This window comes from Hoplias malabaricus, chromosome 4, assembly GCF_029633855.1.
Source record: "Hoplias malabaricus isolate fHopMal1 chromosome 4, fHopMal1.hap1, whole genome shotgun sequence".
NCBI lineage: Eukaryota > Metazoa > Chordata > Actinopteri > Characiformes > Erythrinidae > Hoplias > Hoplias malabaricus.
This window is the reverse complement of record NC_089803.1, coordinates 33128049-33137255: the sequence shown is the minus strand read 5'-3', so window position 1 is coordinate 33137255 and position 9207 is coordinate 33128049.

Genomic DNA, 9207 nt, shown 5'->3' with positions numbered 1-9207 from the left:
AATCATTTAATGTCATACTATTGTAGTGTGTCTAATTTGTTCATCCACTCATTACATCCAGATCACATTACTGATATAATGCACGACGCGGTTCCTCAGCGCCTTCAAGAGTAGTCGACTCATGTACCGAGTGATTACTCCAGTGTGAATCGAAGGAACTGGCGTTAGAAGCGTGCTGGAGTCACCCCCTCGCTGGTGGATTACCCCTTCAGGTCCGGGGAATTTTTTTTGGGGGGGTTAAGGGTGGGGGCTGTTAGCCTCCGACTTCAGGACAAGGGAAGTGAGGCTAACAGGGGCGCACCTCTGGGGGATCCATGGTTAAAGAAATCCCTCAAGAGTTCGCCCATCAGACCCCCTAAACCCTTAACAGTTCCAGTACAGGACGTCGTTGCAGGGCCCCCTGCCTCCGTGGACGTTGTCGCAGGGCCCCCTGCCTCCGTGGCATCGTCGCAGGGCCCCCTGCCTCCGTGGACGTCGTCGCAGGGCCCCCTGCCTCCGTGGACGTCGTCGCAGGGCCTCCTGCCTCCGTGGACGTCGTCGCAGGGCCTCCTGTCTCTGTGGACGTCGTCGCAGGGCCTCTTGTCTCCGTGGACGTCATCGCAGGGCCCTCTGCTCCCAAGGATGTCGCTGCACTCCCTCCTGATCTCCAGGAGAAGCTTGCAAGCCTCTTGGCACGTCTGGAGGTCTCCGTGAAGGCGGCACCCGCCGCTCCTGTCTCCGTGAAGGCGGCACCAGCCGCTCCTGTCTCTGTGAAGGCGGCACCAGCCGCTCCTGTCTCCGTGAAGGTGGCACCAGCCGCTCCTGGACCCGTGACTGTGGCTCCGGCCGCTTCTGCACCCGTGACTGTGGCTCCGCCGCTTCTCCACCCGTGACTGTGGCTTTTTTTACACATTTAAAATATTCCGAAAGATGGTTCTTCATGGAACCAATAGTACTTCTCCTATGGCGTCACTCAGTGAATGTCACGATTAGCGGGGCAGACTGACGGAGGCGGACGCACTTGCTAAAACACAGTAATTTTAATGAAACAAAAGATACAACAAAACAAAGACTGGCAACTACGGAAACAACTAGACATATGAAATGAATTGAGGAAAACAACAGAGACAGACCAAACTAAGAAACAAGACACAGATACACTGGAGGCGAAACAACGATACTTAGAGGAAAGAAATGACAAGGCTTGGGGAGAAAAACAAAATGACATGACTACAAATGAGAATTACACAAACCGACATGACTTTGGAATCAAAATGAAACGACTAGGAAACAAAAACAACCTGACTTGAAGTGGGAGAGAAACAACACCATATGACTATGAAAAAGGAAGAAACAACATGACTGGGAAACTAAACGAAACGTCTTGACTAGGAAGTTAACAACACAAAACGAAACGACATGACTTGACTGGGAAAGAGCAAAACAAATGACCGATAACAGGAAGTGACACAAGGGAACTTAAATACTACATACAAACGAGACACACCTGAGACAGATAACGAGGACAGCGGACAAGGAGGCGGAACAAAGGCGGGACATGGGCGGAGACAAGGACAACAGACACAACAGAACAGACACAGGAGCTGGGGACATGACCGGACCGGATATAGGAGACTGGACACAGGACAGGACAGGAGGCTGACAAAGGGAGGCTACAGGAGAAGAGACTTGAGACAAGACAGAGGACAGAAACGGGACAAGACAGAACTAGAGACGGGTGATGAAATACTGGAATGAAGAGGGGGACGGACTGGAGACAAAACTGGAGAGCAGACGGGACTGAACGGGTGACTGAAAAAAGGGAAAAGGAGACAGGACTTGAGACTGGAAAGGACTAGACAGGACACATGAGACTGGACCGGAGCAGGAAACTGGACAGGGTGCTTGACATTGGATAGGACAATGGATGGGAACGGGGATTGGACGAGACTAGGAACTGGAGACAGAAGCAGGTGACTGAACAGGTTTAGGGACAGAAGACTGGACATGGGCAGGTGACAGGACAGGGGACTGGAATGGAGACAGAACATGTGGCAGAACTGGGTAATGGGACTGGACAGGAGCAGAGACTGGTGACGAGACAGGGGACATAACTGAGGACAGGACAGAACCAGAGACAGAAGATTGGACAGGAGCAGGGGACAGGACAGTGGACTGGAAAGGAGACAAGACAAGTGACTGAACAGGGGACAGGACATTTGATTGAACACTGGATGTATACGGGGACTGGACATGAGGCAGGACAGGTGACGGGACTGGGTGTTGGGAATGGACAGGAGACTGGACTTGAGACAGGACAGAGGGTTGAAATGGAGACTGGACTGAAGACAAGACAGGTGAAGAGACAGGTGATAAGACATAAGACTGAAATGTGGACTGGACTGGATTAACAGGGGACTGGATAAGACTTGGCAGGGGAACAGGGACCAGGACGTTTACCGGGACTGACACGAACACAGTGACAGGGACGGGAACAGAGACAAAGGCAGACACAGGTACAGGGACGAGGACTAAGACAGGAACCAGGACAGGAACAGACATGGGAATCAAAACAACTGGGGGATGCCCAGGACTGGCAAATGTCTGAGGGGAAGTCTGAGGAACCAGCCTGGGCACAGTTATGGGGACACGACCTGAAGCGACCAGAGCCACAGTCACGGGTGCAGAAGCGGCCGGAGCCACAGTCACAGGTCCAGGAGCGGCTGGTGCCACCTTCACGGAGACAGGAGCGGCTGGTGCCGCCTTCACAGAGACAGGAGCGGCTGGTGCCGCCTTCACGGAGACAGGAGCGGCGGGTGCCGCCTTCACGGAGACCTCCAGACGTGCCAAGAGGCTTGCAAGCTTCTCCTGGAGATCAGGAGGGAGTGCAGCGACATCCTTGGGAGCAGAGGGCCCTGCGATGACGTCCACGGAGACAAGAGGCCCTGCGACGACGTCCACAGAGACAGGAGGCCCTGCGACGACGTCCACGGAGGCAGGAGGCCCTGCGACGACGTCCACGGAGGCAGGGGGCCCTGCGACGACGTCCACGGAGGCAGGGGGCCCTGCGACGACGCCACGGAGGCAGGGGGCCCTGCGACGACGCCACGGAGGCAGGGGGCCCTGCGACAACGTCCACGGAGGCAGGGGGCCCTGCAACGACGTCCTGTACTGGAACTGTTAAGGGTTTAGGGGGTCTGATGGGCGAACTCTTGAGGGATTTCTTTAACCATGGATCCCCCAGAGGTGCGCCCCTGTTAGCCTCACTTCCCTTGTCCTGAAGTCGGAGGCTAACAGCCCCCACCCTTAACCCCCCCAAAAAAAATTCCCCGGACCTGAAGGGGTAATCCACCAGTGAGGGGGTGACTCCAGCACGCTTCTAACGCCAGTTCCTTCGATTCACACTGGAGTAATCACTCGGTACATGAGTCGACTACTCTTGAAGGCGCTGAGGAACCGCGTCGTGCATTATATCAGTAATGTGATCTGGATGTAATGAGTGGATGAACAAATTAGACACACTACAATAGTATGACATTAAATGATTGATGCTTGCATGTGCTGTACTATCATTATGAAGTGAAAGTAGTGTTTACAAACTGGAGGATTCCTTTTATTAACAATCTCAACATCTACAGTGAATATAATTTAAATCTGATTGATTACAGTGGTCCTAATCTGAAATGGCACACAAGAATGACTTGATATTAAGTGAGAGACATATATTTAGGGGGTGTACTTTCATTATAAAGTGAAAGTGGTGTGTGCAAACTGGAGGATTCCTTTTAATAACAATTCCAACATCCGGAGTGAATATAGCTGAAATGTGATCATTTACAATAGTTCTTTTTTAAAATGGCACACCAGAATGACTTCATATTCAGTGAGTGACATAATCAGGTGTGGTACTATGATTATGAAGTGAAATTGTTCTGTGCAAACTAATGGTTCACATTTAATAATGACATAAATTTGGAATTAAATTTACAGAAATGGGACAATTCAAAGAGCTTTTATTTTGAAATGACACATCAGAATGACTTCATATGAAGTGAGTGACATAATCAGGTGTGGTACTATGATTATGAAGTGAAATTGTTCTGTGCAAACTAAAGGTTTCCTTTTAATAATTATTTAAATGTGGAAATAAATTTACAGAAATGGGACAATTCAATGGGCTTTTATTTTGAAATGACACATCAGAATGACTTCATATGAAGTGAGTGACATAATCAGGTGTGGTACTATGATTATGAAGTGAAGTTGTTCTGTGCAAACTAAAGGTTTCTTTTTAATAATTATTTAAATTTGGAATTAAATTTACAGAAATGGGACAATTCAAATGGCCTTTATTTTGAAATGACACATCAGAATGACTTCATATTACATGAGTGACATAGTCAGGTGTTGTACTATGATTATGAAGTGAAATTGTTCTGTGCAAACTAAAGGTTTCCTTTTAATAATTATTTAAATTTGAAATTAATTTTACAGACATGGGACAATTCAAAGGGCCTTTATTTTGGAATGATACATCAGAATGACTTCATATTAAGTGAGTGACATAATCAGGTGTGGTACTATGATTATGAAGTGAAATTGTTCTGTGCAAACTAAAGGTTTCCTTTTAATAATTATTTAAATGTGGAATTAAATTTACAGATATGGGACAATTCAATGGGCTTTTATCTTGAAATGACACATCAGAATGACTTCATATGAAGTGAGTGACATAATCAGGTGTGGTACTATGATTATGAAGTGAAGTTGTTCTGTGCAAACTAAAGGTTTCTTTTTAATAATTATTTACATTTGAAATTAAATTTACAGAAATGGGACAATTCAAAGAGCTTTTATTTTGAAATAACACATCAGAATGACTTTATATTTAATGAGTGACATAATCAGGTGTGGTACTATGATTATGAAGTGAAATTGTTCTGTGCAATCTAAAGGTTTCTTTTTAATAATGATCTAAATTTTGGAATTAAATTTACAGAAATGGGACAATTCAAAGAGCTTTTATTTTGAAATGACACATCAGAATGACTTCATATGAAGTGAGTGACATAATCAGGTGTGGTACTATGATTATGAAGTGAAATTGTTCTGTGCAAACTAATGGTTCACATTTAATAATTATTTAAATTTGGAAATAAATTTACAGAAATGGGACAATTCAAAGGGCCTTTATTTTGAAATGACACATCAGAATGACTTCATATGAAGTGAGTGACATAATCAGGAGTTGTACTATGACTATGAAGTGAAATTGTTCTGTGCAAACTAAAGGTTTCTTTTTAATAATTATTTAAATTTGGAAATTAATTTACAGAAACGGGACAATTCAAAGGGCCTTTATTTTGAAATGACACATCAGAATGACTTCATATTACATGAGTGACATAATCAGGTGTTGTACTATGACTATGAAGTGAAATTGTTCTGTGCAATCTAAAGGTTTCTTTTTAATAATGATCTAAATTTTGGAATTAAATTTACAGAAATGGGACAATTCAAAGAGCTTTTATTTTGAAATGACACATCAGAATGACTTCATATGAAGTGAGTGACATAATCAGGTGTGGTACTATGATTATGAAGTGAAATTGTTCTGTGCAAACTAAAGGTTTCTTTTTAATAATTATTTAAATTTGGAAATTAATTTACAGAAACGGGACAATTCAAAGGGCCTTTATTTTGAAATGACACATCAGAATGACTTCATATTACATGAGTGACATAATCAGGTGTTGTACTATGACTATGAAGTGAAATTGTTCTGTGCAATCTAAAGGTTTCTTTTTAATAATGATCTAAATTTTGGAATTAAATTTACAGAAATGGGACAATTCAAAGAGCTTTTATTTTGAAATGACACATCAGAATGACTTCATATGAAGTGAGTGACATAATCAGGTGTGGTACTATGATTATGAAGTGAAATTGTTCTGTGCAAACTAAAGGTTTCCTTTTAATAATTATTTAAATGTGGAATTAAATTTACAGATATGGGACAATTCAATGGGCTTTTATTTTGAAATGACACATCAGAATGACTTCATATGAAGTGAGTGACATAATCAGGTGTGGTACTATGATTATGAAGTGAAGTTTTTCTGTGCAAACTAAAGGTTTCTTTTTAATAATTATTTACATTTGAAATTATATTTACAGAAATGGGACAATTCAAAGAGCTTTTATTTTGAAATGACACATCAGAATGACTTCATATGAAGTGAGTGACATAATCAGGTGTTGTACTATGACTATGAAATGAAATTGGTCTGTGCAATCTAAAGGTTTCTTTTTAATAATGATCTAAATTTTGGAAATAAATTTACAGAAATGGGACAATTCAAAGAGCTTTTATTTTGAAATGACACATCAGAATGACTTCATATGAAGTGAGTGACATAATCAGGTGTGGTACTATGATTATGAAGTGAAATTGTTCTGTGCAAACTAAAGGTTTCCTTTTAAAAATTATTTAAATTTGGAAAAAAAATTACAGAAATGGGACAATTCAATGGGCTTTTATTTTGAAATGACACATCAGAATGACTTCATATGAAGTGAGTGATATAATCAGGTGTGGTACTATGATTATGAAGTGAAATTGTTCTGTGCAAACTAAAGGTTTCTTTTCAATAATTATTTAAATTTGGAAATAAATTTACAGAAATGGGACAATTCAAAGGGCCTTTATTTTGAAATGACACATCAGAATGACTTGATATTCAGTGAGTGACATAATCAGATGTGGTACTATGATTATGAAGTGAAATTGTTCTGTGCAAACTAAAGGTTTCTTTTTAATAATTATTTAAATTTGGAAATTAATTTACAAAAATGGAACAATTCAAAGGGCCTTTATTTTGAAATGACACATCAGAATGACTTCATATTACATGAGTGACATAATCAGGTGTTGTACTATGACTATGAAATGAAATTGGTCTGTGCAATCTAAAGGTTTCTTTTTAATAATGATCTAAATTTTGGAAATATATTTACAGAAATGGGACAATTCAAAGAGCTTTTATTTTGAAATGACACATCAGAATGACTTCATATGAAGTGAGTGACATAATAAGGTGTGGTACTATGATTATGAAGTGAAATTGTTCTGTGCAAACTAAAGGTTTCCTTTTAATAATTATTTAAATTTGGAAAAAAATTTACAGAAATGGGACAATTCAAAGAGCTTTTATTTTGAAATGACACATCAGAATGACTTCATATGAAGTGAGTGACATAATCAGGTGTGGTACTATGATTATGAAGTGAAATTGTTCTGTGCAAACTAAAGGTTTCTTTTTAATAATTATTTAAATTTGGAAATAAATTTACAGAAATGGGACAATTCAAAGGGCCTTTATTTTGAAATGACACATCAGAATGACTTGATATTCAGTGAGTGACATAATCAGATGTGGTACTATGATTATGAAGTGAAATTGTTCTGTGCAAACTAAAGGTTTCTTTTTAATAATTATTTAAATTTGGAAATTAATTTACAGAAATGGGACAATTCAATGGGCTTTTATTTTGAAATGACACATCAGAATGACTTCATATTACATGAGTGACATAATCAGGTGTTGTACTATGATTATGAAGTGAAGTTGTTCTGTGCAAACTAAAGGTTTCTTTTTAATAATTATTTAAATTTGGAATTAAATTTACAGAAATGGGACAATTCAAATGGCCTTTATTTTGAAATGACACATCAGAATGACTTCATATTACATGAGTGACATAATCAGGTGTGGTACTATGATTATGAAGTGAAATTGTTCTGTGCAAACTAAAGGTTTCCTTTTAATAATTATTTAAATTTGAAATTAATTTTACAGACATGGGACAATTCAAAGGGCCTTTAGTTTGGAATGATACATCAGAATGACTTCATATTAAGTGAGTGACATAATCAGGTGTGGTACTATGATTATGAAGTGAAATTGTTCTGTGCAAACTAAAGGTTTCTTTTTAATAATTATTTACATTTGAAATTAAATTTACAGAAATGGGACAATTCAAAGGGCCTTTATTTTGAAATGACACATCAGAATGACTTCATATTAAGTGAGTGACATAATCAGGTGTGGTACTATGATTATGAAGTGAAATTGTTCTGTGCAAACTAAAGGTTTCTTTTTAATAATTATTTAAATTTGGAAATAAATTTACAGACATAGGACTACACAAAGGGCCTTTTTTTTAAATGGCACATCAGAGTGACTTGAGAGTCATGTCCTAAAATCTTCATCATTTCCACAAAATAGCAAATATTTGTTGTTTATCCATTTATTATTTGTTTAGAAAATTATTTATTATTACATACATTTCCTGTCATTGACTTTTGGCTTTTATTTAGAAATTTGTTCCTCTGCACGCTATTACCGTAATGTTCAGAATACGACGTTCCACCAAATCTAAGTGGGGGCTGGCTTGACCAAGCTTTTCCAAGTGGAGGCTGGCTTGACTTCAGTTTTATACTATGGTTATTTCTAATAAGTAGTCCATACAACCAACAGATATCAGTTCTGTGTGTACCACACTATTTTCCTATGAAATATGAAGTGATTTTACTGTGTAGTTTTTGAGTAAATGATATTCAAAATCCCTATTATTGTCCATTGTTTTTTAACGAGTCAAGTTTACTGCTTTATAATATGGTCATTTCTAATAAGTAGTCCATACAATCAACAGATATCAATTCAAGGTTTACTACACTATGCATCTATGAAGTATGAAGTGATTTTACTGTATAGTTTTTATGTAAATGACATTCAAAATCCCTATAATTGTCCTTTGTTTTTAATGTTAACTCAAGTTTGATGTTTTATAAAATTGTAATTTTGAATAAGTAGTCCATACAACCAAAATATATCAGTTCTGTGTTTACTATACTATGTGTCTATGAAATATGAAGTGATTTTACTGTATACTTTTTGCGTAAATGACATTCAAAATCACAATAATTCTCCATTGTTTTTAATGATGAATCAAGTTTACTGCTTTATAAAATGATCATTTCTAATAAGTAGTCGACACAAACAACATATATCAGTTCAGGGTGTACCCCACTATGTACCTAAAAAATATGAAGTGATTTTACTGTATAAATTTTGAGTAAATGATATTAAAACCCCCATAATTGTCCATTGTTTTTAATGATGACTCAAGTTTGATGTTTTATAAAATGGTCATTTCTAATAAGTA